The following is a 21,576-nucleotide window of genomic DNA, read 5'->3' on the forward strand; positions in this document are numbered from 1 at the left end:
GTTTCTGAGCTTACTTCAGACTTGGGGATAAAAAAAAAAAAGTAGATAGAGATCATGAAAGCCCCCACGCGTCCTGTGGTCAGAGACACAAAACACCTTTGATGACTTGTCACTGCCCAGCCAGTGCAAGGAGAAGAGCAGCAGGAGACAAGGAGAATTACAAAGTCCTGTAACAGCTGAGCAGTTCAGAGGGGAGCTTAGAAGGACCTGTAGAACGAACACAGATAACTTTTACACCTAGCACTCTGTTTCGCTATCTTGCTTTAATCTAGTTGTGGTTTGCTGCAAAAAAACCTGAGACACAGCAAGCCTCAGGCTGCTACAAAACCATGAATCCACTGGCTGGACATTCAGTCCCAGATGATGAAGTGGTACACCACACATAGCACATGCGCTCTTTTGCCTTGTAGGGGTATCAGAAAGGACATGGGAGAGGAACTTGAGTTACTGTGGGGTGGAGAAGGGGTACAGGACAGATATTAACAGTTCAATGCTTGCTTAACTGCTCCAAATGGATCAGCTTCTGAAGCCTAAGGTCATAGTGGTGAAGTAGGGCCAAGGCAAGACAGCTACCTGAATCAGCAGCCTTTCCCCCTATCTATATATGTACAGAGACACATAGAGTCTTTCAGCTACCACTTCTGTGTGAGCAACAAGCTTCTGCTCCGTTATTCTGTTTGCAGAACATGTAAGCAGTTTTCAATCAAATGGAAAAATAACTTCAATTACATATATTCACATGACAAAATTTATTTAAGAATCTCCAGTGATAGGGAGCAGTGAGGGATGAAGAAAAGGATGCACTACACATTAGCATTCTCACCCCTCTTACATGTTTGTATTTCAGTACTTTTAAAATTAATTTAAAATTAAAAATTCCCAGTCATATCACAAGGGAGTTTCAGCTATGTATTGTGGCTGGGAAGCTAAAATGCATAAAGACAACAAGACCCACTCAAGTATATGTCTCTTAGTACAGAAAGGATATTTGAAGCTGCTTTTATCACTTACTTCTTTTATTATTTATAAGGCCATCTGCAGCCAGTCAGTTCACCTAAGCCTGGTCACAGTTGAAAGCCCTTTTTTTGTTGTTGTTGTTTCTGCTGTTTCTGACATGGAACCTGCCCCTTAAAAAGCCACAATATGAGATGCACTACTCGCTCGCAGCTGCCCCCTCTTTTCCCCAGTAGCTGTATGATTGTTTGATGTTAATGCGATCAAGGTCTGTAGGATGTTGCTTGTTACTACCCTTATAAAAAGCAGCTCATGTACAGGGAATTCAAATTGATGGGTTGACAACTAAAACTAGCATACTTATGCTCATTTTGTTCAGTTGTTGCAATTTTTCTGGGCCTTTTTTCATTTAAATATCATTCAATAACAGGAAGTCCTGCTGAATAAAATATCTGAGAAACATATATTAGAGGCAAATTAAGGTATAACCAGAGCACATTTTTCTAAGTCAAGATCTAAGTCAATCTTCCCCCATTTAGTCTCACATCTTCCCCATAGGCTCAGCAATGCATAATCTACTCTGTGCCCCACACCTTGTTAGGTCAGGCTCGGGCATTCAGTTTTTGCACAGAAAAGCTGCCATTCCCCAAAGAGCAGAAGGATTCCCGAGTATCTACTTCCATTCACTTTGTGAGAAGTCACCCCTTGAAACACACGGGAAGAAGGATAAATGTTGGACTATGATAGCCACCGCAGGTAATTCGCTTTTAATGTTCTGAGGACACCACATCACAACTTACTGTAGCTATTATTGCTTATCTCAAAGTTGCATTTACAAATACCAACCCGCAGTTGAGGATCTCATTTCTATCACCAACTCCAAACAGGACACTGTTAGCCAAGCACAAGCTGGCTAATCACAAAATTGGAAGTTTTACATGTGACTTTGAACCTCCAAAATGCACTAACACCATATTTTCACACTTTCCTCTGCAATCACGAAGACTATCAAGTTTCTTCTATTGGCTTCTCCCAAGAACTACAGAATTAAGGAAAATGTACGACTACATGTCTTGCAGTAAAACTACCAGAATTAACAGCACTGTATCGTACCATTTAATCATTAAAAGTTTGGGTATGAAGGATGAACAAGGCAGACTGTGTGACTGTGGCCATACAAATAGATGACACTGTGCAGAAAATTTGTTTCATGTTCTAAACAGTGTCTCAGAGTTATGGTTAAGCAGATACAGTGAATTAAAGAAAAAAATTGCAGTAACCCTTCACCTACCTAAGTACCCAGCACTTCCCAGTATAAGTACTATGGCCATATTCTGAAGAGCTGCAGCATTTCCACAGCCTCTAGAGGAGATCTCATATCTGCCAGAGGCATTTCTCTAAGAGTGGACATGTAATTATTTCATGCTCAATAAAACCATATGCCAGCTTAGGTAAGGCTTTCCATACAGATTTTCCTTGGTAGTTTTTTTATTATTGTTTTGTTTTTCTGAGAGGCTTCTTGAACACTCCAGCAAGTAGCACTCTGTCCATCTTTCCCTAATATCTTAAAGTCGAAATTTCAAGCTGGACACGGACAAATTAACTGTGCTACTGTCTAAAACATTACTTTGTCCTAAGGAAAATTCCACTGGGCAAGTGATCAGAACAGATGATAACATTTATCTCCCAAAATCCTCTACATGCATTTACAAAATCTAAGGCTGAAGAACTAATGCAAAACGTCAGCTCTAATTTAGGAAGTTCAGTATCTAAAATGTTATTCTACCATTTCTCAGATGTTCTGTAGCTAAACTGCATTCAGACAGAATGATCTTTGCTAATGCTCTCTCCTAACTGAAGTTACCATGTCAATACAAATGATCATAATTTTACATTTAAACTCTTAATCACAAACAATGAAGCAGGACCTTCTGCTTGAATTACTAGACAAGCAACATGAGACATCTATTTACAATAAAGTATGAGCAGAAGAAGCTCGTCTTTCCAAAATACATTCAGACACCTTGCTCTGTGTCAGTGCTGGTAAAATAAGACATAAGAGTAGAGAATTTACACAACCTATCATCTGTTTTCTCCAGTTAAAGTATACATGTTGTTTTTCACGTCTACACTGGAATAAATAAGCTTCTACCAATTCCATGGGAAATTATTCCACAAGGTATTTATTTTGGAAGTCCCCGAGTTCCTTCCTGTCAGAGTTGCTTCCATCCACAACCATACACAACCGTTTTTTAAATCTGAAGCCACATTCTGCCAAATTTGCACCAAGAGACAGCCGAGGACAAAATTAATGAATGTATTTTATCACCCTGTATTCCTTTGTGGATCTGGCCCTTACTTCAAAAATTGCCTTCAGTTAAACCAGCAAGCATCTTGGGGGAAATGAGATCCGGGGAAATAAGATCCTGCATCTCATAAATAAAACTGGAAGAATATGGTTCCATACTTGCATCCACGCATCTTTCCTCCCTAATACAATCCAAATATTGATATAAGCCTGTCATGGGCAGGCAATAAGCACTTGGCAATGCTAAAACACCTGTATCTTTCTTGCTAAGCAAGGCCACGTGCACTCCAGAAGAAAAGGGACTTGGATTTTGTTGCACAAACATCGTATTTTGAGCTTGACAGAAATTAAAGATAGAGGTTAGTCAATGAATGATAATATGATCCTGAATAGTACAGTCAGCATAGGTAGTGTTTGCTTCTTATCATCTCCATAGCATCTTTCGCAGCTTGCGGGTGAGTCTCATACCTTGCAAATGCCTCTGGTAGAATGACTAGAAGGCAAAAAAGTGAACAACTACCCTCCAGCAGCTGAAGACTCAACACACCGAAGGGGTGAACTGAGGCAGTTTGTAATTTCCACACAGTGTTTCAGTCTGTTGTATAACAAAGTATACACAAATAGATGAAGTTTATACTTCGGCCTATTTTTTTCCCAGCAGCCTTGCTGCCCTCTCATTAATACCTATTCTGCAGTCAGACACGTGCAATACTTTTGTACTGAATGAATTTCACTAGCCCTCTTTTTCAATTAGCAGCTGATGCTGTAAAATACACTAGTTTTTAAAAATGTTCGGCCTTGTTATCTTGCAGCTTTCTTCTTTAAGAACACCTCTCCTCTACAATTTCTACCTGCACCTGTTACCTCCTGCAAGTGATAACTTTTCTTCATTACCAGGCACACAAATTTAGACATTAATCCCAAAGGAAGGACCATAAAATTGGTTTCGGCCTGCCTTTAAATTTCCTTGCTATTTACCTCAGCTAAATCCATGAGCCAATCTCTAGCTTTGCAGCTTTGCTTCCCGAACTCATGTATTAATGATATGTCAAAATCTAAAGCTCCCTGAAGAAAAGAGGTTGCCATGGGATACTGAGCGCTTAGGAGCAAAGTGTAGAAAGACGTATCCTGCTAAGAAAGGCTCCAAAGACCTTGCTGTGTCAGCCAGTATTGCTTTTTATCTCTTTAGATGAAACAAAATCACTGCTCTGGGAGTCACTGGGCATCTGTCAGCTCTGATTGCTCCATCGTACTGACCATTTCAACAGGACTATAGGAATCCATTAGTGGAAAGGAAACTCCTCTGGTTCTGCAAAAGCTCTAACTTTGCTGTCTGGTATCGGGGCCGCTCTCCTGCAACATATGTGGACAAATAATTTTTCTTCACCAGTACCTGTCTGTAATCATCCTTTTTCCTCCTAGCTTTTTAAATGTCTCCAAAGCCACATGCAAAGAAGTCATGTGCTAAAGATTAGTGATGCTTATGAGGGAGGAAAAGAGAATAAGGCATGAATGCTTTAGGTGGGGTTAGCTAGCCAGATGGACATCATTTCCTCAGAGGTGAAGCTGACTTTTTCAAAAGACAAAAGGAAAAGAAGAGGTGAAGACTAGAATATATGACTGCTGAAGGATAATTTCCAAGAGAGAGCATAGCTTCTGCCAGAAGTGTGTGCTTGGTGAGAAAAATAGAAGTCTGAATTGCCTGCAGGCTAACAAGAGAGAAGGCATTTGTGACAAGTTCCCTGTGTGCATCAAAGAGCTTGGTCACTCATGTACTTGGTAGCATTTATATATTCCCACAGTAACGTAGTCACACTAACATCTTTACAATTTCACTTTTTCTGAACATAAATTGCTGCCACAGAGCAATAGTACATACACAGAGGTGGCTTCTGACACAATCTTTAGCAACAGACAAGTTTACAGAAATTCAGGTCTGTCTGCAAGTGATTCATGAAAGAGAAGAAAGGCTAAATTTGAGTAAAAATTTGCACCTTTTTTTTCCATCTCTTGTAGCAAACTTACTCTTTGTAAGGGTAGCTGTAAAGATTTGATTGCAAATGTTGCGCACAGTAATTTCATTGTTTTAAAAAGCTACCTAAGAGCACAATCTTCGACTGGCAAAACCAATTATGCCTTTACATGTCTCATATATTTCTAATTAATTTCTTTGAAGGAAAACAACAAAATTTTGCCTCTGGATCAGCAATGATGTTCAGTTGAAATATAGGTGATATTGATGATTTCCCCACACAGCTGTCTAAAGATACAGTGTCTACAGCTATCTAAAGATACAGCTAACATACAGGCTCTGGTCTTCCTCTTTTGCAGTCATTTGTACAGATAGAAATGAGGCAAAATGATGCATTGCGTACTTTCCAAGAGTGTGTCTGCTTCACCAGCCTGTGACTGGTGGAGGTAAGAGAAGTTCCCCTATCATAATGGTTTCCAGTTGAAGACCATGCTAGATTCTGTCAGCAGGACCTAATTTATATCACGAGCATCCAATGCTAAAAAGAGAACAAGAAACTGAATATGCATTTTAGCTATACAGGACAGATAACTTTTCATGGCAAAACAAGGAACATGGTGGTATTTACCTCCAACACGAGATACAAGAAAGATCCCACTGAATATACCAACGAGACGACATCTAAAATATTGTGTTCCTGTTTCTGAAAAGCCTGTATCACAAAAAATACAGGGAATTTACAGAAAAGGAGAACAAATTATTAAAGAAAAGGACATTGTGATTTACAGGTAAAGATCAAAAGATTAATGCCTGGTTAAATTAAGACTATGGTGAATGGGCATATGAAAATCAGTTTGAAGTATTGGAATGTCGTAAGCAATGAAATGGGAGAGACATTACTTTCACTTAATGGACAACATAACAAAAAGCCAATTTGGTGTAATAATAGATAAAGAAACATCTCCCAACAGTGCATTTTACTGCACTGCACAGGTTTTCCTCAGAAACATTGAGGCTCACACCTCTTCATGTAAATGCATGTGCTAAATCATCAAGCTACCCACGTGGGCAAAAGAACAGTCTGAGAGAGCTCTCTGTGCCAGCTTTCTCCTGTGAACTTGCAAGACTAAATTAAAAACTAAGAAACAAAAAAGCGTCTTGAGTTCAGAACAGCAAATGAGAGCAGATTCTATAAAAATATGAGCTAAAAATTACAGTTCTTGGTTTTACTTCTTTTCCTACTGGAAACCTTTGAATCTCTTCAAAAAACCCAAGACAGAATATAACAGTAATACAAAATTGCTTTTGGTGAAACATTTCTCCTTGAAAAAGATTTTTAGTTCAACAGTATTTTAAGTGTAAGAAATCTCTTACAAATTGCAAAATCTTTCAAATGAGAATTTTTTGTTTTGAAAAGCAACCACAGTGATTTTCTGTCCACTATATTTCGTAATAAACATGAAATCCTCATTAATTTTTGACTGTATTATCATTAATCTACTGACTTGTTGATTTTTAAATTTAAAAAATAAAAAAGCAGCAAAAACCCCAGGAGATCAAAATTATTGAAACAAGCAAAAAACCCTATTCAAGCTGCAAGTAGTACCCAGCTCCCATTGTAAGCTTTTGAAAACTTCATCCTCCCTGGTGCGAGCGGAAGCACAATGACACAGTGGATTCAGATTGGACCGATGGCCTGGATAACCTGCACACTTAACTGCAGCATCAATTCCCACCCATAGACCAGGATAAAACCCACACAATGAATAGCGCGTTTAGGCAGACAACAGCCTTGGATCATTAATGAAGAATAAAGTGCACCCTCATGTCTTTGAATTTAACTTTCTGATGCAAGGCATCACTTTCAGGTACAAGTCAGAGCTCTTGGGAGTGGGGTTTTGAAAAGCTCCTGTTTTAAGTCAGTGGCAAAACTTCCACTGACTTCTGTGAAATGTTACGAGCCCTTCTAAAAAAACGTCAGCAGTCTGAGGGACTGAACACTTAAACTGTTACGAAGCACAGCATCATGGTCAGTTACTCCGAGTGGTAAAATGGCATCTGTAAATCTACAGTCCGCTTGGAGAGTAGCATATGTTTGGGCCACGCGATACTAGCCAACTAACGTAGACAACTAGTTTTCCTAGGCTCCTTCCATAGTCAAGTAAGAGTGATATGTAGCACTTAGCTACTTCCTATTGCTCTCACATTTAGCAAAACTGTCAAAAATTCAGCATATTCGGGCACAGTCCCGGTTCTCCGCTGCTTCCACCTAAAAGGGCTGCTGGGGACGGGATTTAATTCCCCAAACCACAGACAGCTGTAGTGTTGAAGTGTATCTCTGAAACATGCTTCCGCTCCCTTACAACGTGGGGTGCAGCGGAGAACTATCTAGATTACCATTCATTTACCCAAATGCAGACATCTTCAACTACAAGCAGCCCTTTCAATTAGAAACTGACCCTTGGAAATACAACCCCCCGCTTTGAGCCTGCACTGAAAGAGAGATTATTGTTTATTTTAACATAACCTGTGTTAAACACAAAGTCAGAGCAGCTGCAGTTTTAATTCCTGGCTGTAGTCAGCTTACTAGTGTACAACATATTCAGGCTCGACTTCCCATAGATATGGGGGAATCATTGCCATTTTGCATTCAAACAAATAACCCAGGATAGCCATTAAATCTTTAAAACCTCAACTTTAAACAATTACTGAACCTCATCAAGGTTGGCTTTGTACCTCAGCTCGAGGATGACCTCAAATTGCCTATGACAAAGCTAAAACTACCTTACTCTTGCCACTACTGTCATAGTAAAGCAACACCGCTGCCATCTCAATGTATTTAATGCAGTGTAAACACATCCCTTTTTTTCAGTGAAGACACAGCCTGAGGCTGCTGCTTCTCCTTTCTCTGTGTGTTGGAGCATGGATGTCTTTTGAACTTCCTGAAGTCAGCAGGATCCCCTGGGTAATATCATGTTTATTTTAGAAAAGACCTATTGTTCTGGAGACTAAGACCATTTCTGAGGCTATTTTGAAACTGCTCTTTCAAACCGTTTATTGTTCTAACCTTCAATTTTAGGGACATCAGAGGAAAAGTGATTAAAGACCCATTTCCCCCAGCAGATACACTATTTTTATTCAGTTTTGATGCCCTATTTGGCTATTTATTGCCCTTATTGTTCCTTTTGATGGTTGCTAGGGAGAAGGAGATTAAAACTCAATGTGCAGCACAGCTCATTCTAGGGTATAATTTTTCTGGTATTTAAAATAATATATGCTAGATAATAGATAAAAATTACTGTGTTGAGTTTAAAAGGGGATATTATTGTGCCATATTTAGTTTTATTCTTTTCTAGTCTTCAAAAAAAATGTTTCTTAAGGGATACACAGGAAGAAGACAGATGTGATAAATACAAACAGATTTCCTCTGTGAATGCAAGAGAAGAAACATAAGCCCCAGAACAGCTGACTCTGTTTTCCTCCACAGAACAAAGAAAAAGTTCCTCTCTAGGCAGGACTAATTTACTTTAATTATGGTATTTTTACTGAAGTACGTGCTGTCATGCATTATTTGGAGCATATGATAGAATTCTGTGAATAAAAATAATTTCTTAATACGGCTGTATTAGTGATACAACTATAAAAAAAATGGGCGAATATCCCCTACTCGGTGGTCAACTACATTGGGGAGGGCAAAACACAGGGTCTCTCTTGGTAAAAGCAGAAATTTAGTCAGCAATCGTGTTTTGCTCTGGGCCTCTAGTTTCTTCCGGAGACTCTTGATTTCTTCGGGAAGGTTGGTCCTTCCAGATGTGATCAGCAGTGAAGCGACAGATTCTGGGTAGGTCAGGTGAGGCATCAGCTTCACCGATAAAGCTCATTTTGTGAAACAAACAGGTGGTTGTACGCAGGAGATGGACTTCCATTTGAGCACTGCTGATCTGGAGTCGGGGTCCAGAGGAGGAGGAACAATTCACCCACTTCTGAGCCTGCCTGGACCAGAGGGAGGAAACTCCGTAAGGGGAGAACTGTCCTGTGCAGAAGAGCTGCACAGCTAAAACCAGGGCTGTAGGAACGGCTGTGCCATCCATAACGCACCGCTTGGCTTGCATTATTTTTCAATTTAAGTAAAACAAGAGGCGACAAGTTTTATCAAGTAGGAAGAAAAAGCTCGTTCAAGGTAACTGACAGATTTTTAAAGCTCCTAAAACCTGGGAATGAATAGAGACTTGTGAGTGAGTTTGGACAAAGCATTTACATTCTTTGAGAAACAATATCTGAAACGGGGTAGCTGATTCCTGTTGCTGACACCTGTCAGGAAGAATTCAGAGAGGAATTTCTCCGCTGTATTAAAAGAGAAAACACGCCCGTGGTCACAGCCTCTTCTCACTCCCTCGGGCTCAGTTTCTACAGCTGACTGCCTTTGGGCACATGCCTGTGTGCTGCTCACATAGTTTTAACAGGGTCCCACGAGGAGGAGAACTTGGAAAGAGCGAGGTTTGATTCCCAGCCCCACCAAAGGGCTTCTTGTGAGCCCTGAAGCATCTCATTTCATCTACACAGTTCACTTCTTCATTCAAAACTGAATATAGTAGCACTAACCTATTCTACCGTAAACTAAAAAAATATTAATGTACCTGTAACACTCAAATGTTACACTGATAAGCATCACACAGAAGCATGCCTAAATATTCACAGTGAACAACGGATTGTCAGATCAAAGTGCTTGGCTATCTGTCTCCCATGAACTTCAGATCTTGCTCTCACAGAGATTACAGCACACCTCAGTTGTACGACCAGAACTGTAAAAGCTGAACATTAGCTACCAGTATCACTGATTTAAAAAGAAGAAAAAAGGCTGATCAGCACATTTTGAAAGAGCTCTGAAAGACGCCAGTTTGGATTTCACAACTCGGCCTGCGATCGTTAGGCAGCCTGTGACTGTTGCACTGGACATCTTCTGATTACCCAGAAGCTATCTGCACAGAGTGGTGGAATTGGCAAACATTGCAAGTACCAGGAAAGCTGTTTTTCTAACAGACCCTTAATTTACCAATGCCTGTCAAGATCAATGAACAACTGACCTCAGGAGTTACAGCTATTTTTTCAAAAGAAATTACAAGACCCAGTGGTAATGGATGCAAGAGAGACTCATGTAAAATACTAACTCAGCTGGTTTCCTCATGGATCCTTTAAAATCTGTGATCCCTGAAATTAAGTATTTCTAGAGATTATAAAGTGTGTCATTTACTACAGCAGTTCATATACTCTGTCAAACTCAAAATAAAAGATTCACAGAGATCATAAACTTGCCAAATACAAGACCTGGCATAGATATACATGCTTTTCTTCTGACTGTCAGGTTCTAGAGAACTTTCATTTATGAGAATATTTTTTTCCCAGCTTTCTAACTGCTCTTGTATGTGCGTGCTGCTCTGACTACATGTGTTCATATAAAGCCCGAGAACTAATGTAACAGAGTAACAAGAATTTCAGCCTCAGTACATACTACAGGACGGGAGATGCTTCCTTTGAAGTAGCTTCAGTTTTATAAGCATAAACATCAGAAACCTGAAAAATACATAGAGAACCCAATGAAAATAATGATCACGTAGAGGTCAGCTGATAGAAGAGCTGAGAATATGACTGACTGCACAGTTCCAGGAGAGAAGGAACTCAGGATACATACAAGGAAAAAAAGCTAGAGAGACAGTAGCCACTTGGAGAGTCAAGATTTAAATTAAAACAAGAGGTGTTGTAAGAGGCAGGTGAACTGAGCTGACATTTTATGGAATTAAACACAATCTAAAAATGGAAATAGGGAATCAAAAGGATGATGTAAAAGTATGGTTTAAAAATAGTTTTGGAAGAACAGGAAGGAAATACATAAGGTGAACTTTTGCTAGATTTGAAGATCAGCTATCAAGGGAAAAATGAAAATATTAACATTTAAGGAGATGGTGAAGGCTACAGAAAATGACTCCAAAACAGTATGGGCAATGTTAAAAGTCATTAGGAAGATGAAAAGGACTTCCCTGAAGATGTGAGATGAAAATATCACTATATTGCTGTAGCACCTTAAGTAAACAGTTGCTTAGGATCAAGTATAGCAGCTGCATCGGCTACACCATTTTCAGATGAATCGTTTCGGTGGTCAGTTGTTAGCCCAAGCTGGGACAAAACTGAATTGACTGTGAAGCACTCTAACGTGTGTGTGTTACTGCCACTGCCCAGAAGGAAGACTTAAGGAAATATTTGCAACTAAAGTCTCCCCAGATGGAAAGAATTACAAATATATTTCTACAGTGTACACCCCTTGGCTAACCACAGTAGTTTCATTCACAGAAATGGCACAGAGATTTCTTGTCGGAGTCTAAGATGTTAGATAACCTATTTGATGTCAGATACGTTCAGTTAACAGCTGTGGTTTCTATGAAGAATATAAAATACCAGTGTGATACCATACTGGATGCCTCTTCTATTCCAAAAGTGCGTTTCCCGCGCTTTACGTTTTGGCAAATGTATTCCAACTTCAAGGAGATAAACATCAATTGTCCTGAAGCACTTAGTTTTAATTTAGAAGAAAATAAAGCCAGATAAAAATTGTAACCTTAAGTAGGTTAAAACGACAGCTTTGTCTGAAGGAGAAACAAACTAATTTAGAAATCTTCTGCACTGGATATTTACTACAATTTTGTTCAATCTTGATTTAAAATGTTTCAATCAATATGGCTTCAAAGCACGTCCCTAGTGAGATCTTACCATCAGCTATTCAGCACATCAGCTCATCTAAAATCCTAAACCCAATCGCATAATATCTAAATGGAACCAGTCCCATTTTTTTAAATCAGATGGGCACATTGAAATTTTCAAAGGAAAGAATCAAGTCACAGCAAGAATAATGCAAAAACATATCAAAATGAACTACTGACGTCTTTTAAAATATCAGGCTCTCAGAATGAGCAAACTTGATCCTATTTTACTATAAAGCTAGACTATACTCAGATGTTGCTTTTTTTTTTTTTAAATCTGAGCTTCACACATTTATACAGCAGAATGGGTCTCTTAAAATATCAGATTCAGAATTACTTAGGCTCCTTTCTTCATCTCAGTGTATTTTCCTTCCTTCTCATTTTGACTGGAAGAGCATGTAAACATGTATGTGCAAACTACTATTCACATCAGGTGGACTTGCTTTTATAGGGAAGAGTACAAATAATAAAGTAACAGGATATTTTCTAATATAAACAATCTTACAGACAAAAAGAGGAGACTCGATTAAGACAAAAAGAGGAAAACATAGAAACCTAATTAGAAGGTAAAGTCTAGATATAAAAGCAATTACAAACCTCAGCTGTGGGAAGCAATTTTCATGACGACAACAAGAAGAAGCCATTTCACCTCCTCTCTGGGCCCCGGCCCTTAGCTTCCCTAACATCCTATGCGGTGTCTCTGCACGCTGCATAGTGAGAAACAGGCCAAAATTTAAAATTTCGGACCTGTAACTAGTGCTGAATCTATTTAACCTCAAACTGCAAGAGAAATGTTTGGATGCAAAATAAATTACACTTCATTACAGTTACCTCTTCTTTCTTCATAATCTAAATCCAGATACTAAGCTCAGGAAGTACTCACAATTCAGAGTCTCAGGTTCATCTCAATATTGCAACCAAAACTGAGTTTAAGTCTCTGTTAGAGGAGCTTATTACGCTAATCAACTAACGATGTCACTGACTACAACGTAGACACGGTGCCTGTACTGAGACTGCTTTATTCCTGTTTGAAGTCCCCTGCAAGCTGTGATAAAACACTAATCATCAGAGATTTCCACACCCTTAAGTGATAATCTGCAAAGCTCTATGAATTTTGTATATAGCTGCTCCAGCACAAAAACCAGAAAGATAAACCCAATAACTTACGTAGCATTATTCTTGATTTAAACCAGTATGACAAATATCACAAGTTTATGATTATAGTCACAAATTGTCAATTTTGCTTAAAGGTAAAAAAAAACCCCAAAATATGTAAATTTAGCTCAATGTAGTAAATAATAGGTGAAGAAGGTTAATGATGTCTAATTGAAATTTTCTTTTTTTCATATTTCAATTATTTTTTGCATAAGAAAGTATTGTTGGGAATGCCAAATAAGCCAAAAAGGCATTTATTAGCCAAATAAGACTACAGAAGAAGATAAACAAAAATGAAAATGAAACGCTTCTAAACTTAATTTGGGCATAGGGCATAATAATTATGAAACTTAATAAAGGGTAAACAGAGTTTTAAGAGTCATTTTTCAATTCAATTGACACGTAATGTGCTCCATTTACATGCAAAACATATCTTGGCTATATAAGCTACCCACAGCTGGCAGAGGTTCAATTTTCCAATTATAGCTAATAGATATTTTACTGTAAGTTGAGAGAAAAATTACGCACAATATAAAAGCGTGTGATGACCAAGTAAGTTGAGGAGTATGTAATCAATGACAAGCAAGATTTGGAAAAGGAAGAGCAACTCTTGCTTGAAATGAAGAAAAACCATTGGAGACGCAACGGGTCAGAGGACCAACTAACTAAATTAGAGTTAACTAAATTAGGACAGAGGGACGGATCCTGGCGGCTGCTGGTGTACGCCAGGTGCGTGTGCGTACAGGATGGGTGTGTAAGAAAAAGTATGAAATAAGATGAGAATCATTTACCACTCGGCTACAGCTAGGAAGGTGCTGTTTTGCACCTTTTCTGCTGCTCTTCTCTGCTTGTACTTGACTCTTTGTAGAGGCACTGAAGCCAGAGACACCATGGCAGGGTAAACGAATGGACACACAACCATGTGCTGATTTTCCAAATTTTAAGCGTGTCTTCTTAGAGGGGGCAGCAGGCAAGCGCACCTAAGCAGCGTAAGATCATATGAGCCTTTTTGGAGGACTGCTTTTCAAACTGTACAAAGACAGAAAATCAGGAAAGTATTCAAATATATCTCTATGCACATCATACCCATTAATTTTTACTGACAATACGGGTGGTAGTTCAGCTCTTCTACGGCATTACAAGGGTTCTTCAACTAGCTTTGCTTGTTAAGGAGCCTAACCAGGTAGTCAGGAGTCAGGCCACCTCACCCAGCTGGTGTTGCAGGGGTGATTGTGGCTGGTGCTCTGGTTCCAGCCCCAGCCACACATCTTTCTCCAGGCCCTGGGAACCTTCTCTCGCACCATCCACCCTTATCTCCGTCTCACGCTGAAGCCTCAGGGATATATTCTGCCCAGAAAACACAGGAACAAACGGAAAAGTGGAGCAGTCCATAAGGCATTTCATCCTAAAGTGGGGGCGGCTGCTCCCACCTGAGCAATACACAGAGACCTCTAGAAGGAAAAAACCCACTGCATACAGATTTACAGCGTGTTGCAGGAAGGCCAGGCAGGATTTACACCTGTGAACACTTGCTGTTGTTTGCACTGTTCCGTGGTAGGATTTCACAACAGGTGAGAAATGCAGCAAATGTTCTCAGATGATGATTTTTCAGTTTTTCTAAAATGACGTAAGTTTTTAGCAGCGTTAATTGTGTTCTGCACTAACTTACAGGGAAAACCTATCCAAGAAATATCTTAAAAAGAGTTAATAGGAGAAAAAGACATTTTTTCATGCTACTGCTACTGTTTGCAGGCACGAGCGCAGAATCTCTGTAGAACAGGAGAGAAAGGGAGGGAAGGATGGGGTCTGCAGCCAGAATAAAGCATTCACAACTGGGTTTATTTTGTGGTATTACGTATGCAGCAAATAAGCCATTTTGTTTGTATTTTTCCTCTTTTTTTTTTTTTTTTTTTTTTGAGGAGTGTAGAGTAAAGGTGAGATGTGAAAAAGATTGTGAAAAATATAGTTTTTTAGCCTGTACAATTTATACATTCAGCTATTGTCACGATAAAAAAATGGGAGAAGCAGCAGCAATAGAGGTAAAAAAAAAGAACCGAAAACACAGAAGGGAAAGAAAGGGTACGTAGAAGGAAATTAGGGCTAGATATAGCACCATATCTTATTATGGTACTACCTTTTGATGTAAAGGTTTCCACTATCTGCTTCAACAAAAGACTGTCTTATACAGCCTAAGAAAAGGTTAAGCCACAAGACAAGGGCAAAAGTGGAATGTTAATACAGGCAGAAATATATTCTTTTGTGAAAGAAGTGAAAAGCTTTCCTTCATTGTTTTATTCTAAGAGAACTTTGTAAAAAGCACATTTTCATGTGAATTCATGATTTCCTCTGCAGCCTGTCACGTGGTTTTCTCAGCATTTAATATCAGAGTGAGTGTGTAGATAGATTACAAGCTCACCCAGCCTATTATTTCACAGGATTTATAACTGTTGTTAGTTAAATAATATTTTTGTGTAATACACCTTGTATAAGACACCTAAGGTTTTCAGTATTCAGTCTTCACTTCAGCTCTGATCTGAAGGGAAAAGAAACCTTCAGGCTGGCACTGAGGACAGAACAGAGAAGTGATGTGGCCGAGATTAAAGGAGGGATGATTTCAGTGTGTAATCTGAAGAGCTCACAAGGAATCCCTTCTTGCAGATGTCAACACAAAAGACGTCCTGACAGGAGGCACTTGGCATTTTTGCATCGCTCTTCATTCTGCACACAGAGACAGGGGCCAACGCTTGGGATCCTCCCAGGCTCTGTTAGGGCCGACATCACACAAGGGTGTACATATTAATGTCATCGCTGACTTAGCTCCAGCTGCAGAAATATTCATTGCCTTACTACGTCCTTCCTTCCCTTTCCAGGCCAGTGTTATGAGATCCTGCATTCTTTTTCTCAGGGTGCTCAGAGGAGCTGAAAACAGACCAGTCCCTTGGCAAAGACTCCTCCAGGGAACGGCTTCTTCCCAGTGGCCAAAGAATGCCGCATAGAAACATACAAAACCCAAGAAAATTGTTCTGAAAATCTTGCCAAAACTCGACATATTGCATTTGCAGATTTTCTTGTAATCACTGTATTTATTGGAAAGATAGATATATAAACACACATAGAGTGAATGTATACATGTGTGCATATGTACCGCATATATTACTATATGTGTGTCTAATTACACCTATGTTATATACGTATTTATATAATATAAAATGAGGTTTTATTATTGCTGAGATATATTGCCAGAGCCATAGGGTGCATTTTAGAGCACAAATGACAGGAAATCACCAGATTACTAGCACATTGGCAGTATATAGCTTGACAAGGTCTATTTCAACTATTGTTGCAAATAAAAAAGGAGACTGACAAAACACTCATCCATTACCAAAGTACCCTTCAGCCCATGCTGTCTTTCATTCTATTCTTCCATTTTACATATTTCCACTTACAGACATGCCCCAGCTTATGCTGTTGCTACACAGGGTATAACTAACACACATTGTTTATTGGAAAGAATAACATTAAGGAGAAGAGCGTGGAGACCTCAGGAATGCCATCCAGCTCTCGCGCTATAGTTAATAAACAAATCATAAATTCCCGTTCAATTTTACTAGTGCTCCCTCTCCAAACTGTTGAATATATACGGCATTTCAAAACTACGGTTGCATGCTAGAGACTGAAAAACACGAACACACAGGAAAAATTACTTTGAAAAGCCAGTTTCAGGCTGCTGTTAAAACTAAATTTCAGCTGGCGCCATGCTTAGCTTAATTACACAAAATGAAATAAAGGCTAAAGATAAAAACAGAAAAGCTATACCACAAAGGCAGTACCCCTGCATGGCAGGCAATGGAGAAGAGGAGGTGGGCACAGAGGACATGAGGAATACACCGAAGACAGCTGGGGGGCAGTGGAGCGAGAGATCCCAAGTCCCGCCGAGAACTGGCCTAAAGTGCAGTTTAAGATTCCAGGTAATACAAATCAGTGTATTTAAACTCACTTAAATAAAGCTATACTACCTTACACCTGTTGAAAATCCAGTCCAATGTATTTCAATTGATAGCAATGATAAGCTGAGAAGTGGATTTAAATTACTACTTGCATTAGATGAATCAGTAATAATGAAAATGCAACCACTGAGGAAAATATCCCTTCAAATGAGAGCTTTACGATGCTAACATTATGTTGCACACATTATTAAAGAATAGTTGAACAGGTTGATTAGCCCTTTCTAATGGTGCCCATCCATTATTAATAAAGCCATCATACTTTTAAGGCCTGATTCTCAAATATTTCATTAGCTGAATGAAAAATTAAACAAAGATGAAGAGAGAAACATTTTAGCTTCCTTAGCAGCCCGAGAGGGGAAAACATTTTCTCCCACAGTGTATTTACTGAATTATTTGACAAGCGGAATAACCAACCTTTATCATCAAGGATTTTTGCTGGTGAACATATGCCAACGAACCCACCAGATTTGTTCATTAAGTCTGACTCATGGAAAGATTGAAAAGAGTGCACCATATCAGCAGTAGGAAAATGCCAAAAGATTTAGATGCTTTGCTTGACCTTTGTTTATGAATTGGCTTCCTCTACAAATGGGGCTGAAAGCCTCATAAAAATCCTTCATCTTTTGAAAAAGGGCAAAAAGGAGCCTTCTTGAAATACAAGCTCAATAATACTTATGCACAAATCCATTTTTTCCAATTTATATAAAACTCGCAATACTTTTTTTTCCCCATTCGGCAGATCACTCAGAAACAAAAAAGTCCTGTTCAGGCCAACTGAGATGAAATTCATAAACAGAACGGCAGAACTTCTAAAAACAAATCAACGTTTAAAACTCGAGATGCTTCCCGATCTTCTGCTCATCTTCCCCATACTTATACAAGCTTACTAGTCACCACATTTTCATTTTCTAAGAGATTAATACCCACTACCCTATGTGAGAGCCAGAGATTCAGCTAATGTCCTACCATATAGCAAGAGATACATACTGATTTTTGTAGACCAGATTAGCTCAGCCCATTGAATTTGTTTTCCATACACAGGCAGTAAGTGACACCAGCCTCTAGGCTGATAAGCGAGTCATGGTTTGCAAGCATTGTGTGTCTGAACTACAGCCAAAGGGGGATGAAACCTTATTTGTTTGATCCTCTTAAATGTTTTGTACCTACTCCTTAATTCTTTCTGAAAGCCTCCATACACACTGCAGACCTCCTAATAGTTACTCTGAAACAAAAACTGCCCACAGAACGCTGCTCATCAAAGACTTCTTTCAAACTACATAGGGACAGGACTGAAGGAGAGGCAATTTACAATTGTATCATGCAAGCGTTGACACAGGGAGAAATGGATGAACAGATTTCCCCAATGATTCCCCAAGACACAAGCAGATCATGGCAGCTGCTGTTGCTGCATCCTTGCAGCTAATGCACCATATCTGTAATGAAGTTTTCTGGTATTTTGGGGAACGGAATTAGGGGCCATTTCCTTCCCACATTCCTGGGGCTGTCTCCCAGCCTTAGGAACACAGGTGATCAGCAAAGCATGCTTGCTTGTCAGAAATGAACTCACCTCACACAGTCTCACTGCTTAAAGCACAGCACTGTCACCCAAAGCAGAACACTTGAAAAAACAGAAAAGTGCAATTTTTTTTCATGTGCAGAGAAGGCAGAGCAGGGCATTCAAGAAATATAATTGTAGGAATGTTCAGCTAAGCACTCGTTTGTCTTGGTGTTCCAAGTGTCTTCTTATTTTCTTTTTTTCTCTCTTTTTTTCTTTGATTTAATGCAACTCTACAGTGTTGAAGTTCTTTTTATATTCATGGCGGATGCAACAGAGGGAATATTTGGAAAGTGAAGTAAAAGCAGAGCTGTAGTGAACAGAGTTTAAAAGGTTGCTCTAAGAACACAAAGCAACAGAAAACAGAGATGTTTCTGGGAGAAGATGATGAAGGGCGTGGTGAGATTCATCTCTATGGGAAAACAGACAACAGGAATATTATTTTTTAAAAAATAATAAATGATAGCATTCTTCCAAAATAATTTTCTATCATCAGACTAAGCCTAACATAACATTTTCCTTCTTCTGCTGTTGTCTGAGAATAGCCTATTTAAGAGTTCATACTATTGGCTTCATAGTATGGTTTGAAGCCATATACTATGGGTTTATACTATGTACTCAAGCCTCTGCTCCCCAGACACACCCAATCTCTCTCCATGTGCTGATCCACATACACAGCCGCAAGCTCAGGCCCAGGGCAGAAAAGTGCGCCAAAACACTCGCCTTCACCCAGGCTCCAAGCTGCCCTGCAACCAGTCCAACACCGGCAATAGGAAGCACCGAACACCCTGAAGCTTATCAATCAGCGTGGCTCTCCCCGAGAACTGCGTGGATGTCAGGCGCTGAAAGTCCAACCGTGTTTCCACACCCCATCGAGAATGGAAATTGCACGGTTCGCAGTACGCTGCATACACACGTCTGCTCCTGCGCCCTTGTGTCAGCTGGAAGAGTGGCCAGAAGCACAGGCTAAACAGCAGCTGCCTGCGCAGGCAGTCCCAGCAACCGGCCCTCCGGCTCTGGGAAAACGGCAGGGTCGTCTTCGTTCATTGTGTATGATGCCTAGCACAATGGCATCCTTTGATTACTGTTCCTGTTGCTATTTCTTACTAATAAAATTTTCTGGACTACATGAGACATCATTGCCACGTCTCCTCTGCAAGCTTTTTAAGTCCAAAGCTTATATATAGCTTGTTTCCGATATCGATTATAAAGCAGTGCTTTTTGGGTCTCCATTGTATAACACTGCAATGACCCAGGCCTACTAAATGACTGCAGAGTGACCAAGATATTAAAGTCACAGGAAGGGAGGAAAGGTTTGCTTCTATTAGCATTCTGTTAATGTGCTTCATGTTACTAATCCTTGACCTCAATCTACTAATACAATATTTTCAGATTTGGAGTGCCAGGATCATTTTTGAGTTCATCCATTCTGGTGCAGGAAATTTAATTTGGGTTTACAGTAAGCGACAGAATCGAAAACTGACGAGGGGATAGTACAGCATATTATGGTATTAGAGTATCTGATTTCTGACTTACTTTTTGCAATGCTATAGAAACAGACTAATGTGCAGAGATTAGAGGTTTGAAAGGACTGGAAGACCATATCCATATCCAGTAAATCAGATGCTTAGTGCAACGAATACCCACTGATTACCTGTTATTAAAAAAAAATGAACTAGAATACATTCATAATAACATGTAATGTTACAAGAAAGGAAGTACAGTATAACAAACATTGATAACCCTGTGAAAGACAAAGAGATGCTGTTTATTTTTGAAGAATGCCGGTTGTGTTTCTTTGTAGTCGTTCTTTGAAATAAGTGATATATTTGTCATTTCAGTATCTCAGAAAAGGCTGAATGAACTCCCCTGATCTCTGTTGTTATGAAAGAACTCTAATCATAACTCCTGCATCATCCCATTATCGGAGAACTAGATTATGAATCCTAATCTTTCCACTACACGTGACGAGCAGTTTTGTCATCAGATTTTGCAAAACAGAATCAGCCTGAATATTCCAAGTAAGTATTTCAGGATGAAAAAAATGGGCTTTGTGTAAAAGTTGACAAGCAGAAAGTATTACTGCTCCTGCATGTTCAAACGAAACGTGGATGAATAATCATTAGAGAACCTATTTACTCATGAAAATTTGGAAATTATTCACAACCTTGCTTTCTCCATTAACCTGGCTTCTAATACGTAATCAATGTATTTCAGGACATCTCCTGTCTAAGCAGTACTTATTTAAAAAAAAAAAAAAAAAAAAAAAAAAAAAGCACTGATAAAAACGTAGGGGCCTTCAACAACCATTTGACTTAGAGCAGTAGTCCCTCTTTCAGCAAATCTGTGGAAGATGGATGCCCTTCTTTTCCCACCTCTATCAGTACCTTCCCGGGGGAGTTAGGGAAACTACATATTTTCCCCATGTAACCAATGGGTTTCTTGGGACCCTTAGTTAGCCAACGTTTCTAAGTCATTCAGATAACATTTACAAAAATCTTTATTCTCTTACCAGTGTAAAAGAAAGAATATGAAAGGTTTTTTTATCATTTGTTTAGGTTGGGGTCTTTTTTGCATTCAGTTCCCTACAGCTGAGATGATTTGTTTACAATTTCTTAATCACTTTGAGCTTTTTGGGAACCAGACTATGACTGAAATTTTGAAGTTGAAAAAACTCTGAGACAATGGAACAAATTCTGCATCAAGTAAAACCTTTGTGAACTCCCTTGCAAAGATTAGGCTTCAAATCAATTATTCAAACTCCTTTTGTTAGTTCGATGTTTACATACACAGACTTAACAGGCAAAGTAGCTTTTTTACATGGGAGGATAGTTTGACTGGTTTCTTGTTTTCAGCGGACGTGTTTAGTGCGA

This window comes from Aquila chrysaetos, chromosome 4 (assembly GCF_900496995.4).
Source record: "Aquila chrysaetos chrysaetos chromosome 4, bAquChr1.4, whole genome shotgun sequence".
NCBI classification, from domain to species: domain Eukaryota; kingdom Metazoa; phylum Chordata; class Aves; order Accipitriformes; family Accipitridae; genus Aquila; species Aquila chrysaetos.